Source organism: Hypanus sabinus, chromosome 10 (genome assembly GCF_030144855.1).
Source record: "Hypanus sabinus isolate sHypSab1 chromosome 10, sHypSab1.hap1, whole genome shotgun sequence".
Taxonomy (NCBI): Eukaryota; Metazoa; Chordata; class Chondrichthyes; order Myliobatiformes; family Dasyatidae; genus Hypanus; species Hypanus sabinus.
In genome coordinates this window covers 48,043,910-48,066,931 of record NC_082715.1, presented here as the reverse complement: position 1 = coordinate 48,066,931, position 23,022 = coordinate 48,043,910, and the positions used below count along the sequence as shown (strand labels likewise).

The 23,022-nt window shown below is 40.0% G+C and overlaps 1 long non-coding RNA gene across 2 annotated transcripts in view; it reads right to left on the bottom strand.

Annotated features, from left to right (window-relative positions):
* LOC132400284 (uncharacterized) overlaps nucleotides 1-18,978 on the bottom strand; it is a 50,294-nt gene extending 31,316 nt beyond the window's left edge. Inside the window, exons 1-3 of one of the 2 annotated variants that reach the window (XR_009514209.1) lie at nucleotides 18,717-18,978; nucleotides 10,415-10,490; nucleotides 2,854-2,981 (exon numbers count right to left, since the gene is read on the bottom strand). This is a non-coding gene — a long non-coding RNA (uncharacterized LOC132400284). The remainder of the gene's footprint in view (nucleotides 1-2,853; nucleotides 2,982-10,414; nucleotides 10,491-18,716) is intronic. The other variant, XR_009514210.1, reaches the window with a different exon arrangement.
* Between the last annotated feature and the right edge of the window lie 4,044 nt (nucleotides 18,979-23,022).

Genomic DNA, 23,022 nt, shown 5'->3' with positions numbered 1-23,022 from the left:
GAAATCTCTGGGGATAACTGACCTACAATTCTTTTGGCCTGTCAGGCATTTTCGGAAAATCTACTCTACTAAGAAAACAGCAGAAAGAAATTTGTTCTGATCTGAGAATATTAATCAATAAATCTGTCAGGGAAAGCAACTTACGATATTGTTACTGTAACCCTGTGAGAGATGAAAACTTGTTTAAGTTGCAAATATTGTACTTATTCTGAATTACTAAAAATGTCTAAGATATAATTGCAGTTGTGGTTTCAGATTTATTTGAATATTTATGCTTTGATTCCTCCAATTTTAAAATTTTAAGTATCTCACAAAATCTTCGAGGAATTTAAAAAGTCAGCAGAAGAGATTTGGAAAATTATCGAAAACTTGTTGAAAGCAACATTGTGTTGCAGCGGGTAGTACTGTTGTCTCACAGCTTCAGCATCTCGGGCTGTTGGTTGGTGGCTGTATGGAGTTTACACATTCTCCCCATGAACACTCTGGTGTTTCTTGGGCAATTTAGTTTCCTCCCATATCACAAAGGCATGCTGACGGACTAACTGGCCTCATCTATCCTTATGAAAAATGGTAAGAAATATATTTGAGTTAAGTCATTACTTTTACCTTGCACAGTGATTTTATTTTCCTTTAACCTTCTGCCTTCTCTGACACATACTGGGTTTATTCTTAGTTAAGCAACAGCTCTTAAAATTTAATTGATGTTTGTAAATCCCGAAACATGCAACACTGTTAATTAGAATGAAATTGGTTGATCTTTAAAGGGTTCAATGTATGTTAATGACGCAGTGTTCTTTTTCTGTATAGATCATCAAAGATGCATTTGTGAACTGTGATATTCAACCTGACAGATCACTGTGTCACAAGTTTTATCTTCACTCTGTCCATTAACAAGTTCACATATCTCAGCTGAGAGACTACTCTGATGAAAGGACTGAAATATTATCTTTCTTCTGTCCTCCACAGATGCTGCCTGACTTGATGGATATTGCTGACGTTTCTCAATCACACTTTAAATTTCCATCTTCCACATCATCCTGCTTTTGTGATGTTGAATACATTTTAATGTTTCTAGCAGCAGAAATGGAAAGGGCAGGGGATATTGTTTTCTCTCCTGATATTTGTTAAGTGGTTTATTCTGCAATGGTTGCATGTGTATACCATAATGTAATATTCTCATTATAAAAGCTAACTAATGAAAATGATCCATTTTGCCAAGTATTAGAAGTCACTTAGTACTTACAGAACTGTGAAACCAGCATACCTTTGAGCCATTATACAGGACAAGGCAGGAGTTTTATTAACCCATTTAAATTGTTATTGCACTAGGCTGAACTGAGATTCTTACTGTAAAATAGGACATAGAATCACTGAACTATTTAAGCAAAGTGAGCCTTAGTATCCAACATAGTCACAAGCAAAATTACACACAAATCAAATTTCCGGAATTAAACAAAAGTTGTTGGAAATTCTCAGCAGGTCAGGCAGTTGATCAGAACACTCTCATCTGTTTGTCTCTCCAAGGATGCTGCCTGACCTTGCTGAGCATTTCCAGCATTTTCTCTTTCATTGTCACCGTAAAAAAGAATGAATTGTCAAAATGTAGATTTTCAAAATGCATACAGAGATGTTTTAATGTGCAATAACATTTAATACTGACCACTAATATATGGATCACAAAGCTGTTCATTGGATTCTTTCATTAAGAAAAACACTGAAGCTCATTCTATTGCATTTCCACATACAGTTGCTAAATTACTACCCCATTGATGAGAAAATTGCTCTGGAAGTGATTTTACCCTAAAGACTTAGTTAATATAATATTCATTCTATTTCGGGAAAGGAGGAGAAATGTGTTGCAAGAAATTTAGAAAACATTTGACGATAATGAGATTTTTAGGTCAGTGTGCATAATAAAGAAAAATGTATTCTGGATTGCTTTACAAGACAGTGACATATTTCAAGGAAAAGATGAAGGTGATAAAATCGCTCTCATTTGTTCTTGTGATTTGTGGTTCTCTCTCACTGCTAGCTATCTCATAACAGTCTTCAAGCTATGTTTTGTCTTACATATTAAAATGTGCCTACCTACATGTTCATTGAAATGTAATCTAACTATACATTCACACTGCATAGTTGAAAAGATGTTGGATGCATGTAACCTCATTAGTGATCTGCAAATGCAATAGAGGGTTATCCTTAAAACTAGTTAATCACTCTCCATTAATTTGTGAGCTGTTTTGTTATAAGTAAACTTCCATAAAATCTTCCTAGCCTTCCTTGTCGCACTGAGTCCATTATACGTTATTTTATGCACCCACTCAAGCTCTTAATAAGTTTTCTTGAACTCTCACCTCACTCAGCCCATCACTGTCCAAGTTAAGCTGAATACTCTATTTGTCTTTTCAACAACAACCAATGCTTTTGTTGCAGAAGCTAAAGAACATAATCAACCGGGCAAACACGTTGATAAAATGCTGGAGCGGAGAAAGGTGGGGAAAGCAATGCCATCCAAGGAGGGTGTTTCAGTATATGGTCTAGAGCAGGGGCTGTCACACCTTTTTTATGTCATGGACCAATATCATTAAGCAAGGTGTCCATGGAGCCCACATTAGGAACCTCTTGTCTAGAGAGATGTGTCAATGTTGTCAAACAAGGGCTCCAGATGTGCAACCCTATTCACCATCCAGTTCAGCAACATTTTGGCCACTTTGCACAATGGATTTTGTTTTTTTTGTTCTATTTGTGTTCTCTCTTTTACATTGCCTGGAAAAAAGTATCCACAACTATTTTCACATTTTATTGTCTCAGTTTATAAATTTAAAATATATTTTAGTAAGATTTTTGAGATACCTGCAAAACAGGGTGTGCATCGTGTTCAAAGTTCAAAGTGCATTCATTATCAAAGTATGTATACATCATACAACCTTGAGATTCATCTCCTTACAGGCAGCCACGAAACACAGAAGCCTGGAAAGAACCTGTTAAAATGAAAGGACATCAACCACCCAATGCACAGAGACAAAAAAAAATCAAGCAACGACAAAAATAAGCAAATAGTTTCAGAGCTGAAGTTTTATGAAAAACACGAAGCCAGGCATCGCTACAGCTGGAGCAGGCCACAACCTTAGATCATTACAAAGCCAAGTAAACATTGTGAAACCACAGTCATAAAGCCAAGCATCACTACAGCTGGAATAGGCCATATCCTCAGTTCAGCATGGTGCTGAGTGACTGTCACAGAGAAGCGAGTAGGACTGAGCAGAACCAAGCAGAATCGGCCCTTGTCTCACCTCTGGTCCTGACACCCTGACCTTTTCAATCAGGCCCAGTGCTTAAATCATCCAACCATTGGGTCATTCCTTGCTTTCAGACCATTCTGAAGCCCAAACCCTACTGCCACAATACAGCCCAAACCTGACCTTTCCAATTCCATCTGGTCCTTAAATTGATCAGACATTTGGACCTTCCTTGCTACGTGGGACACCGTGACTCTGCTTTGACCCTGCCTCTGGCTTCACTTGCCTCAACCATGCTTTCCCTGCAACTCTGTCTCTGCTACCACATGGCTGCATTTTCCTCGACCATTTCTCACCTGAGCCTAATCCTCCGCCACCTTCACTGCCCGTCTCTCCATTGTTAGCAGTGATTGTTACTAATAACGTTTTATTAATAAGGTATTTAGCAGTCTTCTTTGTCATTTTTTTTCCTGCCTATACTGTATGTAGTCAAAGTGCATCACCAGTGCCATCTTAAACTGGAAGTAAAATCAAAAGAAAAATTCCAAAGCCTGATTATAATTTACTAAAAATTAAAAACCAAAATTGTGAGGCTGATCAAGAGTTCATTTCCTTTGTAATTACAATGCTAACTTTCTTCAGGTGTAATACTCTATATTATCTTACCAACTCAGCCAATTTGTTGACGTATCAAATTGGAGGATCACTTGAGTAAATACGCCCACTCTCTGTAAGGTCCAACAGTGCAGTGGATTTTCAACAGACCAAAGTAAAATGAAGACAGTAGAACATTCAAGGGAAGTCAGGGAAATGATAACAGAGAAATGCAAATCTAGGGAAGGATGCAAGTCCATCTCAAATGCACTGAACATACCCCAAGCTCAGTGGAAAAAGTATGAAACCTGCATAGATCAGCTTGCTCCTCTAAACTGAGTTGCCAGAGAAGAATGGCACTGCTAAGAGAGGCTACTGTGTCACCAACAGTCACTCTGAATGAGCTCCGGAAGTCAGTGGCTGCAACTGGAGATGGGGTTTATGGCTCCACAATCTTCTAGGCCTTGCACAAAAAGGGTATTTATGGAAGAGTGGCAAGGAAGAAGCCCTGACTTTAAAAAAAAGCATTTTCTTGCCCGCCAAGATTTTGCAAACATCACTTACAAAATACTGTGAAGATGTGGAAGAACATCTTGCGGTTGGATGAGACTGAAGTGGAACTTATTGGCTTCAACACTAAGTAGTATGTGTGGCGTAAGCCGGGTAACACTATCCATACTGTAATGTATGGTGGAGGTAGCATCATGGGGATGCTTTTCAGCAGCAGGGACTGGAAATCTGGTCAGGATTGATGGGAAGACGAGTGCTGCTAAATACAGAGAGATCCTGGATGAAAACCTGCTCGCCTCTGATAGAAAGCATAAACTGGGGAGGAAATATGTCTTTCAGCAGGGCAATGACCCAAAGCACACAGCCAAATCAACCATGGAGTGGCTTCAAATGAAGAAAATCGATGTCCTTGACTGGCCCAGTCAGAGTCCCAACTTAACCTAATCGAACATCTCTGGTAAGACCTTAAGATTGCTGTCACTGCCACTCCCCAACTAATCTGGCACAGCCTGAGCAATTTTACGAGTAGGAATGGGCAAATCTTTTTACATTGTGGAAAGCTAATAGAGACTTATGCAAAAAGACTACAGGCAAGTGGTGGTACTACTAAGTACTGCACAAAGATGATTGAATACTTCTGAACTGCTGACATTTCAGTTTATGGAGTTTTAGATCTTCATGCTTTTTGGGCTCTACTGTGGGGGAAAAAGGGAGCATGTGATATACAAATATACAAATGGAATTTCCTGATTAAATTGATCAAAATCCCAGGATGTAATACTCATTTATATGAACAAAGGGTTGGGGTGCTGAATACTTCATAAGGAACTGTATAATTTTGCATAGTGAATGTTAAATTGGATGATCCAGTGGCACAAAATAGCTACTGCAAGTAAGCAGCCCATATAGTCCATAGAGAAGTTCTGCACAGAAACAGGCTCATTGGCCATGTAGTCCATGCTGAAGCCTTTTAAACTGCCTGCTCCCATTGACCTTTACCAGGACCATAGCCCTCCCTGTCTCTTCTATCCATGTACCTATCCAAACTTAGCTTGAACATTGAAATCAAGCTCATATGCACCACTTGTGCTGGCAGCTCATATCACATTCTCACAACCCTCTGAGCAAAGAACTTCCCCCTCGTTCCCCTTAAACTTTTTCTTTTTTGCCTTTAACCCATGACCTCTGTTTGCACTCCCACACATCCTCAGTGAAAAACCCTGCTTGCATTTACCCTATCCTATACCCCTCACAGTTTTGTATACCTCAATCAAATGTCCTCTCAATCTTCTGCTGCATATTCTAAGGAATAAAGTCCTAACCAATTCAGAGTTTGCCTATAACTCAGGCCCTCCAAAACTGGCAACGTCCTTGCAAATATCCTTTCTTGTAGGTAAGTCACCAAGACTGCACCCGATACTCCAAATTTAGCCTCACCAACATCTCATACAAATTCAACATTACATCCCATCTCCTGTCCTTAATACTTTGATTTATGAATGCCAATATGCCAAAGACGTTCTTTATGACCCTATCTACCTGTAAGACCTTTTTCAATAAATTATGGACCTGTATTCCCAAATCCCTTTGATCTACCAAATTCCTCAGTGCCCTACCATTCAATGTGTAAGACCTACCATTCCCTGTGGCACACCACTAGTCACAGGGTTCCAGTCAGAGAGGCAACCATCTACTACCACCCTCTGGCTTCACCCACAAAGCCAATGTCTAATCCAGTTTACTACCTCATCCTGAATGCTGAGTGACTGAACCTTCTTGACCAACCTCCCATGTGGGAACTTGCCAAATGCCTTGCAAAGGACCATGTATGCAACATCCACTGCTTTGCTTTCATGATCTTTCCTGGTAACTTCCTCAAAGAATTCTATAAGTTTGGTTATATTTATTGACCTACCATGCACAAAGCCATGCTATCCTTAATTAGTCCATATCTATTCAAATACTTATGTATCCTGTCCCTTAGAATACCTTCCAACAACAATACCTTTCCACTACCGATGTCAGACTCACCAGCCTATAATTTCCTGGTTTATGCTTAGAGCTTTTTGAAACAGCAGAACAACGTTGGCTAAGCTCCAATCCTCTGGTACCTATCCTGTCCTTAGGGATGTTTTTAAATATCTCTGCTGGGGTCCCAGCAATTTCTGCACTTGCCTCCTGTAGGCTCTAAGGGAACACCTTGTCAGGCCCTGCTGACTTACCCACCCTGATTTGCTTCAGGACAGCAAACACCTCCTCCTCTGTAATCTGTACAGGGTCCATGAAGTTGATGCCACTTTGCCTCACTTCTATAGACTTTATGTCTATCTCTGGAGCAAACGCAGAAGCAAAAAAAAATTAAGAAATGACCGCATCTGTTTTGGCTCCACACATGAATTACCATTCTGATCTTTCACAGGACCAATTTTGGCCCTTGCAATCTTTTTGCTCTTAACTTATCTTTAGAATCCATTAGGATTCTCCTTTACTTTTTCTCTAGGGGAACCTCATGACTTCTTTTAGGCCTCCTGATTTTTTTCTTGTGTTTTCTTACATTTCTTATACTCCTGTTCCTAACCTAACTGTCTAGATCCCCTGCTATCTTTACCTTTTATTCTGACAGGCACATTCATGCTTTGTATTCTCAATATTCAATTTACCAAGTTTACCTTTGCCAGAAAACAGCCTGTCCCAATCCACATTTGCCAGATCACTTCTGATACCATCAAAATTGGCCTTACTCCAAATTAGAAGATCAATTCGTGGACCAGACCTATAATTTTGTATATTTACTTTGAAACTCATGGCACTTTGATCACTGGATACAAAGTGTTCCCCTGCACAAACTTCTGTCACCTGCCCTGTCTCATTCCCAATAGCATATCCAGTATTGCATACTCTTTCATTGGGACCTCTATGTACAGATAAAGGAAACGTCCCTAAACACATTTGATAAACCATATCCCATCTTGTCCGTTTACTGTATGGTAGTCCCAGTCAATGTGTGGAAAGTTAAAATCAACTACCAATAACAACCTTAAGTTTCCTTCAACAGTCTGTGATCTCTTTACAAATTTGTTCCTCTAGATCTGTTTGGCTGCTGGGTGGTCTGTAATATAATCCAATACCGTTCATATTTCTCAGTTCCACCCATACATTTTCCAGTCTGCACAGGTCTCATGCATTTGTTGGCCACAGTTAATTGTGACCTTTATGCTAATATTGGTTGAACTGAAATTTTTAACATTCTGGAATAGAAAATGGGACATATTTTAGCTTTTGAAAGAGAATTGTAACTTCTTTCTTAGTTGCTCTTTGAATTTTGGACACTTGTTATTGGAGTAAATGATACCTGATTATACATCTGTAATCTCAGTACAATTCGGATGGACTTCTTAGTAAGAAACAGAATTAATAGCTTTCTAGAAACTAAATACATTGTTAGCTAATATTCTTATTACTCAGAAGGGAGCACTTTCTCAGTGAAGTTTGATTTAAATCTTTTCATTACAGAAAATTAGTTATCTGTGCTCTAAGTAGTATTAGGATTAGCTTGTTGTCAATATGCTTCAGTTGCTTTAAGGTTTTCTTATTAAAAGGCATAGGTATTCAAACTGAGTGGCAAAGAAGTTGTAATATTTCTGCCACAATGCAGAATTTCTCCATTCTCAGAAATATTCCTATTACCGATTTAATAAAGGAGTATGATCTTTCAATATACTTATCTGCATTCACTGCTTTGTGAATGCAGATCTACCTAGGAATCACTTTCCTTCGCACCTTGACATTTTTTTCATTTTGTCTCTTCTGCAGTTTTCAGTTTCCGCAAGCTGCATCTGCTTACTTTTCTCTGATGCTGAGGTCCTGGGGGAAATGCACATGCATTTTCATCTCCTCTGTTTGACAGAACCTTTAGTGTGATTTTAAACTGTTTTAAAAATATGCATCCAAAGGTGACCTCAGATGATGTTATCATGTTTTGTGCACGCTCAGTGGTTCTGAATGTTAGCTTGTGCTATTGATGGAGTGACAACAAGAGAAAGTAAAAGGGTAACAACCCAAACCAACCAAGACAGGGTTCATAAAGGCACTGGAAAAGTTACTGTCTGCATTATTAGAAACAGACATGCATTAGGCACTCTTATGGGAAGTTAAATGTCACGGATAGATGACAAATGATATACTTTTGTCTGGAAAATATGTTACTCCCTTACTGTCAGAGCATTTGTTGACTCTTGATTAGAACTTAGGAGTATTTCAAGAATAAAAAAAGTGATCTATTTTAAAATAAGAAAAATAAATTGAATGTCTGGGTGTCTCCTTCAGCTAGCTGATAGAACCTATCTAGGAGATAAGCAATTGTGGCTTTTTATTGTCCATCTTGATATAATTCAGTTTCCACAAGAGATGCTCCATGATAATTTGTAATAGATATAGTGTACAAATATGAATTTCTCCATATTAGTTTAAATAAGATTGCATTTATGTAATATAAAGCTCCATGTCTCTAACAGCTATTCTAGTGTGACATGTTTGACAATATGGTGTTCATTGGAATGGGTTAATTGACCTGGGTAAATCAGCATTCTACTTAGTTTTCCTCTAAACAATCAGGTTTACTCTGATTAAACCTTTTTCCAAATATGGGAATTTAGGTACTTGCAGTATAATATTATAGATATTACAACTTCAAATATGTGTGCAATGTTTTAAACTAAGCCTGTTGTAAAGTTCATCCACTGTGTACATGGAAACATTCTACTGCATTGGAACCAATGTCCATTTTCAGAAGTGTTTGTTGAAAACAAATGACATATTAAATATTTGACCTAAGTCACTGCCTAAAAACCAAGTCTTTTCTTACCATTCCAATAGGACTTTGAGTTGTGAGCTACAAGAGTGATCACAAAGACCGTTGTATTTATATATTTTTTGCGACTATGTGTTTTACCTGCCGAAGCTACGATCATTGCTCTTAACACTATTACAAGTCAAAAATTGCTTTAAATTTACAAATCACTATGCTACCTTCAAATTATTTATGTAGCTATCAACTAGTAGGTCCTCAACTTAGCATTCTAGAGAGCAAATGTCAGCTACCTCAGATAGTCAGTCTGGGTGGAACATATTTTTCTTGAGTTACTGACTAGGCCCACTCTTCCTCCAGCTATAGCTTGCATGTCTCTGATTGCAATTCCAACTCATTGCCACTAACAGTTGTGGGGGCCAAGTCATGAGGTATATGCAAAATGGAGGTTTTTATTTAAGTTAAATGAGTTATGGGGAGAAGACAGGACAATGGGGGAAACCTGAAAATAAATCAGTCTTGATCAAACAGTTGAGTAGACTGAAAGGGCCAAAAGGCCTAATTCTGCTCTTATATCTTGTGATCAAACAATTCAGGGTTCTTGCTCCACAACAGTTCTTTTACTCTGAGAGAGTTTGTTCTCTATTTAATCATTAATATCAATAATGGTAATTTTAAACCATTTGGAAAGGGGAACCGAGTATAGCATATCTAAGTTTGCTGATGACACTAAACTGAATGGAAAAGCAAATTGTGCCAAGGATGTGGACAGTCTCAAAGTGATAGATAGATTAAGTGAGTGGTCTGACAGATGGAGTACAATGTTGGTAAGGCAAGGTCATGCATTTTGAAAGGATTATTATTTAAGTGGTGAATACTGTTATTTAAGTGGTAGCATACTGTTGTGCACTGGGACCTGGGAATACTTGTGCATGAATCTTAAAATGTCAGTTTGCAACAAGTTATCAAGGAGATAACTGAAATGTTGGCCGCTATTGCTGGATGGAGTGAATTTAAGAGCAGGGAGGCAATGCTGTAACTGTACAGGGTACCTGTGAGGCTGCACCTAGAGTCTTGCAGCTCTGATCTCCTTGCTTGAGGAGAGATATGCTGGCTATGGAGGCAGTGCAGAGGTTGCTTCATTGGGTTGGTTCTTACGTATGTTCAACTGTACCATGGTGGAACAGAGATACAGTGCCTTCAACAGCACAGAGTTGCAACAAGTAGAATTATTGCCGGATCATGTCAGAGATGCCATTCAAACCTGTTTGCAGGTGCTGCTGGTGTGGAGTTTCTATGTTCTCACTGTGACCTCACTGGTTTCCTCTGGATGCTGCTGTCTAGAACGTAAAACATAGAACAGTACAGCACAGTATGACACTTCAGCCCACAAGGTTGAACTAATCTATATAAGCCTACTCTTCAATCAATCTAATCCCTTGTCTCTACACAGTCCATAACCCTCCATTTTTCTTACATCCATGTACTTATCCAAGGACCTTTTAAATGTCCCTTTGTTCCAGCTTCTACTGCCATCATTGGCAAGACATTCTAGTTACCACTTACACTCTGTGTAAGAAAAAAACTGCCTCTGACATCTGACTTACCTCCACTCACCTTAATGGATATCCTTTGTTACTGTCCACTGCTGCCCTGGGAGAAAGATGCTAGCGGTCAACTCTATCTATGCCTCTCATAATCTTCAGGTCATGACCTCTCCATCAAGTTGCGTCTCATTTTCCATTGCTCCAAAGAGAAAAGCCATAGCTTGTGCAACCTTTCCTCTTAACACCTGTTCAGGATTCCAGGCAGCATCCTGGTAAATCTTCTCTGCTCCCTCTTTCCAGTAATGAAACAACCAGAAGTGACCAAAATACTTCAAGTGTTGTCTAACCAGAGTTTTATAGAGCTTCAACACTACCTTACAGTTCTTGTATTGAATCCCCCTATTAAAGAAGGCCAGTATACAATGCACCTTCTTAACCATCCTATCAGCTTGTGTGGCAGCTTTGCGAGAACTGAAGAACTTGATCCAAGATCCTTCTGTTCTTCCACATTGCTAAGAATGCTGCCATTCACATTGTTCTCCACCTTTAAGTTTGACCTTCCAAAGCACATCACCACACTTTTCTGGAATGAACTGCATCTGCCTCTTCTCCTCCCAACTCTGCATCCTCTCTTTACCCCTTGTAACTTACAACACCTCCAAACTCCCTGTCATCTGCAAACCTACTAACATACCTCTCTACTTCCTCAACCAAGGCATTTCTGAAACTCACAAAGAGCAAGGGTCCTAGAACAGGTGCCCGAGGAACTCCACTAGTCATGGAACTCCAAGTTGATAATACTCCATCTGCCTCCACTGTCTGCTTATGGAGGCAAGCCAATTCTGAACATCTGCAGCTGCGTTTCTATGGAACCCATGCTTCTTGATTTTCTGGATAAGCCTAACATGGGGAACCTTGTCCAACACCTCAGTAAAATCCATATATAGCACATCCTCTGTTGGTCAGGGTCAACTATGGATGTTGCATCCAAGCTGTTTAGATATGCAGACAAGGGCAGTACAATATGGAGAGCAGTCTTCTCATCTCCACCATCTGGTGAATCCAAATGAATGGCAGGACCAATACAGTTGGCACCAGCAGCATCTCTGGAGTTGCCAGTCAGTGTTGAACTCGATGTAGGACTGCCTTAGGGCATCCAGCTCTGGAATATTTCCATCAGCAATTTCTCCTGAAGTCTTTCCCATGTGTGGGTATAGCTGCAGGGCAGAGGAGATTTGAGATCAGAGCTTTCCTTCTTCTTACTGAAGTGCTGATGAGCCCCATCTGCCTAAAGTAACAGGTTTTAAAGCACCGGTAATCTGACTTTGCCCCTTCTCCTGTCTGTAGAAACAGCTCCACTGGGCTTAGCTAAGACACACATGGAAGCCAGGAGCTAGACTTGGTTGTCAGAGGCTATTTGAGATGCACGCCATTGGGACCATTTAACAGGTAGTGGGAACTTATCCCTATTACCAACCTTGGCTATAAGAACTTTAAGGAGCAACACACTGTGTGCACCACATCCACCCCCTACTTTCAGCCATTTGTTTTGTTTAATTTTTGCATTCCAAAGAGGTGCAGTTTGGCCGGTTAGTTTGCCGCTGTAAATTGTCAAGAATGCGTGAGTGAGAGATAGAATCTCAGCTGAGTTAATCTCAGCGGATTAATGTAAGATTAGTGTAAATGGATGAATCATGCTTAGTATGGATTCAGTGGGCTGAAGGGCCTGCAAGAATACTGTATTGCTTTATGACGCTATGATCCTGCACATTGTTTGTCTTGTTTCTCTAGTTCCCTGTATGTCAACTGGTTAAGGTTTTTTACCCATTCAATAGAACACAAACAAATAGTGATGTAGGTACTCTCATTTTAAACTTCTGTTTTCCTGACATTAGATACCAGAATTCAAAGTTCACACAAATTCAATATTAATTCATCCTTGAAAATATATTTCAATCTTTATTAATGTCTCTATCATTGAGTCTAAATTTAAGGGGAAAAATCTTGTTTTTGCAGTGTGACCATTTGCCCTAGAAGAAAAGGTGGAATTTTGTTTTTTTTTTCTTCACAGTTTATTACATAATTGAAGTAAGTGAATTGAAAAAAAATCCCCAAAACATTGGTATGGTGTTTACCACACTAGTGGTTCTAAGCTATTCCTGCTATAAAAATTATGATGACATTCATAATAATTCACATTTTATGAAATAAATGGCATTTAATGTTTCAGTTTCTACTGAGATCATGAGAGCTAATTATCAGGATGGGCAGATCCAATTAAATGTAATCACTCTGCAAATTCCACAACTGCTGATGGAAGTTGCAGTCATCAGAGAAGTGGGTATTTCTTTGTGCCAAGGGGTTAATTAAAATAGTGCCCTTGAGTGTTGGGAATCAACATTTTAAGCGGTATGGTAACAATAATGTACAGAACTCATCCTCTCTGAATTAGGTGGGTAAAGTGGAGTAACCCTCCAAAGTGGCATGGGTTGTGGCCCAGAATTAGAATCCATTTCAGGTTTATTATCATGAAATTTGTAGTTTTGCATTTCTCTATAATTTTTTACCAGTTCAAACAATGTAGGCAGTTGTTTAAGAGAGTTTGTTAAATCTGATCAGGAAAGTTTTCTTATTCAGAACGTAAAGGTCTCAATGGGAGAATGTGCAATACTTGATCTGCTATTAGGGAATAAGACAGGTCAGGTGACAGAAATTTGTGTAGAGGAAAAATTTGCATCTAGTGATTACAATGCCATTAGTTCTAAAGTAAATATGCAAAAAAATAGATCTGGTCCATGGGTTGAGATTCTAAATAAGAGAAATGCCAATTTTGATGGTATCAGAAAGAATAGATGTGCATGAACTATAAGAAATGCAAGAGAACACTTAAGAAAGAAACCAGGAGGGCTAAAAGAAGGCATGAGGTTGCCTTAACAGACAAGGTGAAGGAGGATCCTAAGGAATTCGGCAGATATGTTCAGAGCAAAAGGATTGTAAGGAACACAATTGGTCCTCTAGAAGATCAGAATGGTAATCGACGAGTGGAGCCAAAAAAAATGGGGAGATCTTAAATGGATTATTTGAATCTATATTTACTCAGGGGACAGATGCACAGGCTATAGAAGTAACGCAGAATGGCAGCAACTTCATGGACTCTGTACAGATTACAGAGGAAAAGGTGTTTGCTGTCTTAAGGCAACTTAGAGAGGATAAATCCCCAGTGCCAGACCCTGAAGGAGTCAAGTACAGCAATTGCTGGGGCCCTACAGAGATATTTAAATCATCCTTAGTGACCAATGAGGTGCCAGAGGATTGGAGGATAGCCAATGTCATTCTGCTGTTTAAGAAAGGCTCCAAAGATAAAGCAGGATATTACAGGCTGCGAGCCTGACAGCAGTAGTGGGAAAGATGTCGGAAAGTATTCTAAGGGACTGGATTTATGAGTGTTTAGATAGGTATGGATTGATTAAGGATCATCAGTATAGCCCTTGTGCAAAGTAGTTCATGCCTACCCAATCTTATAGAGTTTTTCAAGGAAGTTACCAGGAAAGTTGATGAAGGAAAGGCAGTGGATATTACATGGACTTCAGCAAGGTAGTTGACGAGGTCTTGCATGGAGGTTGGTCTAGAAAGTTCAGTCGCTCAGAATTCTAGATGAGTTAGTAAACTGGATTCGACATTGGTTTTGTGCGAGAAGCCAGTGAGTGGTAGAAGATGATTGATTCCCTGACTGGAGGTCTGTGACTAGTGGAGTGCTGCAGAGATGGATGCTGGGTCTGCTGTTTGCCATTTACAGTATCTCAATTATTTGGAAGATCACATGGTTAACTGGATCAGCAAATTTATGGATTACACCAAGAAATGGGGGTGCAGTGGACAGTGAGGAAGACTATCATGGGTTGCAGCAGGATCAAGACCAATTCGAAAAATGAGTTGAAAAATGGCGGGTGAAATTTAATGCAGACAACTACGAGGTGTTGCACTTCAGTAGGACCAACCAGGGTAGGTATTACACAGTGAACGGTAGAACAAAGGGATCTGGGAATGCAGCCTATAATTTGTTGAAAGTGGTGTTACAGGTAGAGAGTGCTGGAACGAAAGATTTGAGAGAAAATTTGATAGAGGTATACAAAATTATGAGGGGTAAAGATACAGTAAGTGCAAGTAGGCTTTTCCAGCTCAGTTTGGGTAGAACTACAATTAGAGGTTATGAGTTAGGGGTGAAATGTGAAAAGTTTTAGGGGAGCATAAGGGGAAAGTTGTTAAGAAGGCATATGGTGTGTTGGCTTTCATCAGCCATGGGACTGAGTTCAAGAGTCATGAGGTAATGTTACAGCTATATAAGACTTCAGTCAGACCCCACTTGGAGTACTGTGCTCAGTTCTGGTCGCCTCACTGCAGGAAGGATGTGGATACTATAGAGAGAGAGAGCAGAGGAGATTTACAAGGATTTTCCCTAAATTGGAGAGCATGTCTTATGAGAACAGGTAGAGTGAACTTGGCCTTTTCTTCTTGGAGCGACTGAGGGTGAGAAGGGACCTGATAGAGGTGTATAAGGTGATAAGAGGCATTTATTGTGTGGATAGCCAGAGGCTTTTTCCCAGGGCTGAAATGGCTAACATGAGGGGGCATAGTTTTAATGTGCTTGGAAGTAGGTACAAAGGGGATATCAGAGGTAAGTTTTTCACAGAGAGTTATGGGTGTTTGGAATGCACTGCCAGCGAAGATGGTAGAGGTGAATACAATCGGGTCTTTTATGAGACTCTTAGATAGGTAAATGGAGCTTAGAAAAATAGAGTATTATGTAGAGGGTAATTCTAGGCAGCTTCTAGAGTAGGTTACATGTAATATTCTGTGTTTCTATGAAACTTCTTCACTCAGAGAGTTGTGAGAGTCCAAGTGGTGCATGCAAGCTCAGTTTCAACATTTAAAGGGAGTTTGGGCAGGCAGGTGAATAATAGGGATATGGAGAGATATGGTCCTAATGCAGGTTGATGGAGGTAGGCAGTTTAAATGGCTCAGCACAGACTAGATAAACTGAAGGGCGTGTTTCTGTGCTGTAGTTTTCTATGAGTCTATGATCTAAATGGATCTAAAGAAAATATATTCAGTGCTGGTTCAGTTCAATACTAGGAACTTGTTAAAATGAACATCACCTTTAAATCTGTCAGGGAGGTTAAGGGTAATATTATCCCAGAGAATGGTAAATATGATTCTCACTACCATACAAAGTAGAGAGGCACCAAATATAAGCATTAAAGAAAATGGGGTTAAACCGTATGGAGTAAAAGAAAGGAATAGGCTGATGGAATTATATACAATAGGACTGGAAAGAGTTTGAATGAAGGGAAGAACATTGCAGTGAGTTTATATGGCCTGTATCATTGCTGTCTACCAATGTAATTCATGCAGTTCTCTTTGATCATATCTTTAGCAGCAATCTTGAAGGTAAACATAATGTAGCAGTCACACAGAATGCAGTACTTGAAGTGGAGCTCAGAGAAGAAAAAATAGAAATCTGAACTAAAATAATGAAATGCTGAAAATACCTTGCTGCGTTTGTGAGAAGAGAAGCAGAATGAACATGTTGGGTCAAAGAATGAGTCCAGCTTTTGTGCATCAAAAATATCCTCCTTCTTCAAAGCATCAGAGATGTCTTCTTTCTTCAAAGAATGGTGCTTCCCTTCCTCCACCATTGATGCTGTCCTCACTGCACATCCTCCATTTCCCTGATATTGGCACTCACCTATCTTCCTGCCACCTTAACAGTGATAGAGTTACCTGCCACCTCATGAGCCTCCACATCCAATGCATCATTCTCCGCAACTTCTGCCATCTCCAAAGGGATCCTAGCACTGAACACATCTTAACCGACCCTTCCCACTTTCTGATTTCTACAGGAATTGCTCCTCCCCACTAATATCACCCCCATCCCAGCAGTAGACCCTGTAAGTTGCCCAAGTGCCCCACCCACCAATTCACCTCTTCTCTCACCTCTATTCAGAGCCCAAACAATCCTTCCCAGTGAGGTAACACTTCACCTGCCTATCTGTTGGGGTCACCTATTGTATCTCTTACTCCTGATGCAGCCTTGTCTATATTGGTGAGACCCGGCGTAAATTTGGGGACTGCTTTGACAAGCACCTCTGCTTCATCTTCCAAATGTGGAAATTCCTGGTGGCCAAACATTTTGATTTTTATTCCCATTCCAACATTCTGGTCCATAGCCTCATCTTATGCCGTGATGACACCACCCTCAGGGTGGAAGAACAACACCTTACATTCCATCTGGGTAATATCTTAACCTGATGGCATGAATATCGATTTCTCCTTCCAGAAAAACAAATCCCTTCCCCTCCCCTCTTCTTCTACTCCCCACTTTAGCCTCTTACCTCTTCTCACTTGCCTATCACCTCTCCCTGGTGCCTTTTATCCTTCCATTTCTATTATCCACTATCTTATTTTATCAGATACCTCCCTTTCCTTGTGCACAAGTGCATCTTGAATCTCATTTTCAGTCTTGTGTTCTATTCAGAGAGCAGGCACTACTGAACCCAATTAATACTCTGTTAGACTGTTGGCATGTCTTTCCATTAGAAGCTTACACAACACAGAAGTCCTGAACTCTGTGAGAAGTCCTTTCACTTTTGGTCCAACTATGCTCCAAAATGGTCTCCCTATAATCTAACAGATGGTGTGCCAGTCTCGTAGCGCTTCCCAGCAGTCATACAGGGAAATATGTCATTTGATTCTGTGCCAGATTGGACCTGCTGCTGGTTAACTGACTCTGTTCATTTCAATGGAAAGGAAAGGCTAAGAGGATAAGAGGTAATATTCAGATAATTTAATTTTTTTTCAGCCGGTTTAGTTAATATATTTAGTTGAGTGCCATGTTTCACATTCTGAAAAAATAGTAGTTTTAATGGTGTAATTTTTTAAATAACTTTGAATGTTTGTAAACCAAAGATCAGAGACTAGTTTTATGTGCCCATTGTCAGAATATTGATAAGAGACCTGTTTTGTGTTCTCATTGTCAGAATATTGCTTCAATTTCCAATTGTCGTTTAATTTTCACCTTCAATGTTCAAAATGGTTTGTCAAAATAGTGTTCACATATTTTTGAAATTTGCCCCCATGCCTAAAGATTCAATGTCCAGCTTAATGGTTTAATCTGTTTGAGGCCATTTTTCCCAGTTCAACAGATCGTGCAGTTATGAAGTGTGACTGTGCAGTTTATCTTAAATTAAATGCCAGTAACTGCATCTATAGGACTTTGACTACATTCTGTGTCCTGACAGATGAAAGGACAGGAAGAATGCAACAGCTAATTCCTCAGAGTCACTTTTCTACCAGGTCTGTCAAGGTAACAAGTCAAGCTTGAATCCCCTATGGGATCCCAACACAGCTGTTGGAATGATTTGGATATTTGGCCAATCCTAATGTCTAGGTCACGGGCAGTAGAAAATCTGATTCAGTTAGAAACTCCATCACTGCCAAGCTTCTTATGGCTATTGCATGTAACAAGACACCACTGGATTTGAAGTGTATTGATTTTTGTAAATTTATAAATAACATTTCAATTGATATGCAAAATATCAGACAATCTTCTCTCCAAGTTACTGCACTGCACGTAGCTAATCTTTCATGACAACATACGATGAGGAAAATCCATTCAATTGGTTTTTAATTACCAAAGCTATTCATACTGTTCCTGTGACTAGGATTTAATTAAATTAAAGATATTTATTGCTTACCAGTTGAATTATGCTGAAGTACCAGAGCATTGTAGTTTTTCAAAAATGTTTTAAAACTAATCAAATTAATTACGCTAATAGTTATATGTGCATGGACCCTTTACTGAACAAATAGTGAAGGTTGCAGTGTAATATACTTACTTTCATAGTTCAGCAGTTGTACAGTTACAAAGTGTGAAAGTGCTTTGAATTCCTCTCTTCAATAATCTCTAATATATAAAGGAACATACACAGTCCAAAAGAGAAGAGCATTGTTTCAAGTTACCTTCCAATTTATCAACTTGAGGTTGCTCCGTTCATCAGTGTTGGGTCATGGCAACAGTACTGAAGGTTCCATTTTCACAGAGAAAAGCAATAATGAAGTACAGATGCTTAGATGTTCCTTTGGTAGGATTAACGACAGACTAAAGTGTTTGGGAGGGAATAGAGAGCTTAATCAAATCTTACTTACGATAAAAACAAAATACTGCATTAGAAGTTTATCTTGTTATCATGCTCCTTAGATGTGTGTGCTCCTGATTAAAATGTTTTCCTTGCCCTTCTGAAGATTCCCTCAGAAGTCTGTGTCAGTTTTCTTCTTGAATAGCAATAGTTCTTGTGGTGAACATCCTCCCACAATGCAGCTTTTTGGCAAAGACAAGATCTTATTCCAATTAGTTTTGCAGAATATTTTCAAAGACAATTTTAACATTACATCCAACTTCTACAGCTGTACAAATAATATGCATGTGATTGAAAATTACATCCAAAATGTTACAATTCCCCTAATTTTATGAAACAGGGTTTTCCACCAAATTACTCTATATCGTTTAGGTAATTTATCCCATGTCAGAGTAACTAGTACAAAAGATTATTAGTAGAATTTTAAATTCTCCCTGTATTCAGCGCAACTTGTATTTCTGTCATTGATGAGCCAGTTTTAAAATCAGAGTGTTAGAAATAATCCTTGCCACAAACTACCTCCAGAATGAATTAATCAACATCAGGAATGACAAAGAAGAACATTGCTCTGCCTATTTGGTAGCTATCTTGCTTCTGAGATTTTGGATTTTATGATGGAGTCCTGGAGTTCTATGATAAATCATGCCCTTGCAGAAGAAATGAAAGGGTTGACTATTTCCTAAAGGGAGGAAAAATACAAAAAAATACTGAGAGTCCTCAGTACTTGGGAGTCCTTGTGATGGATTCCCTAAAGGTTAATTTGCAGGTTGAATCTGCGGTGAGGAAGGCAAATGCAATGTTAGCATTCATTTCAAGAGGACCGGAATATAAAAGCAAGGATGTTATGTTGTGACTTTGTAAAGCAATGTGAGGCCGCACTGGAGTACTGTAAGCAGTTTTTGTGCCCCTTATTATAAGAAGGACATTCTGAAGCTGGAGAGGGTTCAAAGGAGATTCACGAAAATGATTCCAGGATGAATGGCTTGTCAGATGATGAGTGTTTGCTGGCTCTGGGCCTGTATTCACCAGAATTCAGAAGAATGAAGGGTGAGCTCATTGAAACCTATCAAATGGTAAATACTTTGATAGAGTGCATGAGAAGAGGATGTTTGGTGTATGATGGGAGAGTTTAAGACCAGAGGACACAGCCTCAGAATAGAGGGGTGTCCTTTTAGAATGGAGATGAGGAGGAATAGAGCAAGGAAATCCTTTTGCATTTGTACAGGGCCTTGGTGAGACCACACCTGGAGTATTGTGTACAGTTTTGGTCTCCAGGGTTAAGGAAGGCTTCTCTGCTGTAGAGGAAGTGCAGCAAGATTCACGAGGTTAATTCCTGGGATGTCTGGACTGTCTTACGCAGAGAGGTTAGGGAGACTGGGCTTGTACATGCTGGAATTAAGGAGATCGAGAGGGGATCTGATTGCAACATATAAGATTATTAAGGGATTGGACAAGATAGAGGCAGGAAATATGTTCCAGATGCTGGGAGAGTCCAGTACCAGAGGGTATGGTTTGAGAATAAGGGGTAGGTCATTTAGGACAGAGTTAAGGAAAAATTTCTTCTCCTAGAGAGTTGTGGGGGTCTGGAATGCACTGCCTTGGAAGGCAGTGGAGGCTAATTCTCTGGATGCTTTCAAGAAGGAGCTAGATAGGTATCTTATGGATAGGGGAATCAAGAGATATGGGGACAAGGCAGGAACCAGGTATTGATAGTAGATGATTAGCCATGATCTCAGAATGGCGGTGCAGGCTCGAGGGGTCGAATGGTCTACTTCTGCACCTATTGTCTATTGTCTATTGAATATCTTTAGCCAGAGAGGGATGAATCTGGAATTCTTTGCCATAGGCAGCTGTGGAGGTCTCATATTCATGTATATTTATGGAAGGGGTTGATAGAGTCTTGACTGATCAGGGCATGAAGGGATACTGAGAGAAGGCAGGAGACTGGGACTGAAAGGAAAACTGGATCAGCCATAATGAAATGGCAGAGCAGACTCAATGGGCCAAATGGCCTAATTCTGCTGCTATAACTTATGAATCTCTGCAGTTTAAGGTGATGCTGGTGAAGCACAGTGATGATATGCTGGCAGCAAGAACAATCATTAACTACTTTATTACTGACACTTTCTCTCAGAAATGTTCACTGCAATCAATAGCCTGTAACTTCATTTTTGGAGCCGAACCTTTGGATTCACCTGTATGACCTAGCATCTTTGTGGCGTGAACTGAAGTCTCAAAGGTACAGGATGTACAGGCTGAATTGAGGCAACAGTACCCGGGCTCTAGGGCAAGCCATGAGCCAAGTTTTGGCTGCTTGAGTTGGCTTGGAGATGATTCAAAACTGCAGAACCATAGAAACATAGAAAACCTATAGCACAATACAAGCCCTTTGGTCCAAAATGCTGTGCCAAACATGTACTTACTTTAGAAATTACCTCAGGTTACCCATAGCCCTCTGTTTTTCTAAGCTCCATTTACCTATCCAGGAGCCTCTTAAAAGGCCAAGGCGAGGCAATAGGCCCCAGGACTGAGAGTAAGGAACAAGCTGAGGTTTGACCATTTTAAACATCGGGCTGAATTGGAATGGTCAGGTATGGCCCAAATCGTGGCCGCTGGTCCTGGACCTGAAAGCATTTTGAAGCAGCAGGAGCCAGGTCTGAGAGAGAGGAACAACCCTCTGTTTTGCTCAGTTAAGCACTGGGCTAGATTGAAAAGGTCAGGTTGTCGAGGATGGAGGCTAGGGATGGGCTGGTGTTCAGCTCGATGCTCACAAGGTTTACTCTTCTCTGCACTGAATTGAGGCTGTAGCCTGTAAATAGTGGGCTCCTGGATCTGCTGTGACTGGATTCTTGGCTGTGGACTTACCTTTGTGAACTTCCATTCTGAATGTTATTTGCTTATTTTTATTGTTTACAGCTTGCTTTTTTTCTGCATGTTGGCTGTTTGACAGTCTTTTTTAAAAATGGGATCTATTGGTTTTTATTATTTTGTGGCTGTCTGTGAGGAGACAAATCTCAAGGCTGCATACAAACTTTGATAATAAATGTACTTTCAAATTTGAACTTTGAGTACTACAGCAAGAAACCATCTTTTCAGAAACAAGTCTAGCCCAGTCGACCATAACCCTCCATCCATGAAATTCATCAAACTTCTCTTAAATGTTGCAATTGAACCCACAACCACTTACACTGACAGCTAATTCCAGACTCGTAGACTCGTGGAATTCTAAGTGAAGAAATCCCCCATCAGGTTCCCGTTAAACATTTCACCTTCATACTTAGCCTATGACCTTTATTTCTAGACTCACCCAACCTCAGTGGAAAAAGCCTGTTTGCGTTTACCCTATCTATACCCATCACTATTTGGTATACCTCTATCTAATCTCCTTTCATTCTCCAATGGAGCAGAAAGTAAAGTACAAACCTATTCAACTTTTCTCTTTAACTCAGGTCCTCAAGAACCAACAACATCCTTGTAAATTTTCTCCTGTCCTCTTTCAATCTCATCGATATCTTTCCCGTAGGTGTGCGACCAGAACTTCACATGATACTCCAAATTTGGCATCACCAACATCTTGCACAACTTTAACAGAACTTACCATCTCCGGGACTCAATAGTAACACGAGCAAAATGGTGGAGGAACTCAGCAGGTCAGGCAGCATCTTTGGAAAGGAATAAATGTGTCAGGCTGAGACCCTTCATCAGAACTGGAAAGGAGGGGGAAAGAAGCTGGAATAAGAAGGTGGTGGGGTGGGGGGAGGAGTAGAAGATAGAAGGTGAAAGGTGAAGGTGGGGGAGGGGCTGAAGTGAGAAGCTGGGAGGGGATATATGGAAAAAATAAAGGGCCAAATAAGAAGGAATCTGATAGGAAAGGAGAGTGGACCATGGGAGAAAGGGATGGAGGAGGGGCACCGGAGTAGGTGATAGGCAGGTGAGGAGAGGAGAAGAGGTAAGAAAGGAACCAGAGTGGGGAATGGAAGAAGGTAGAATGACTACTCCCAGACGGAATATGTGGTCTTCATCCTCCAACCTGAGAATAGACGTTACTACCATAAGATATAGGAGCAGAATTAGGCCATTCAGCCCATCGAGCATACTCCATCAGTCCATCATGGCTGATCCCAGATCCC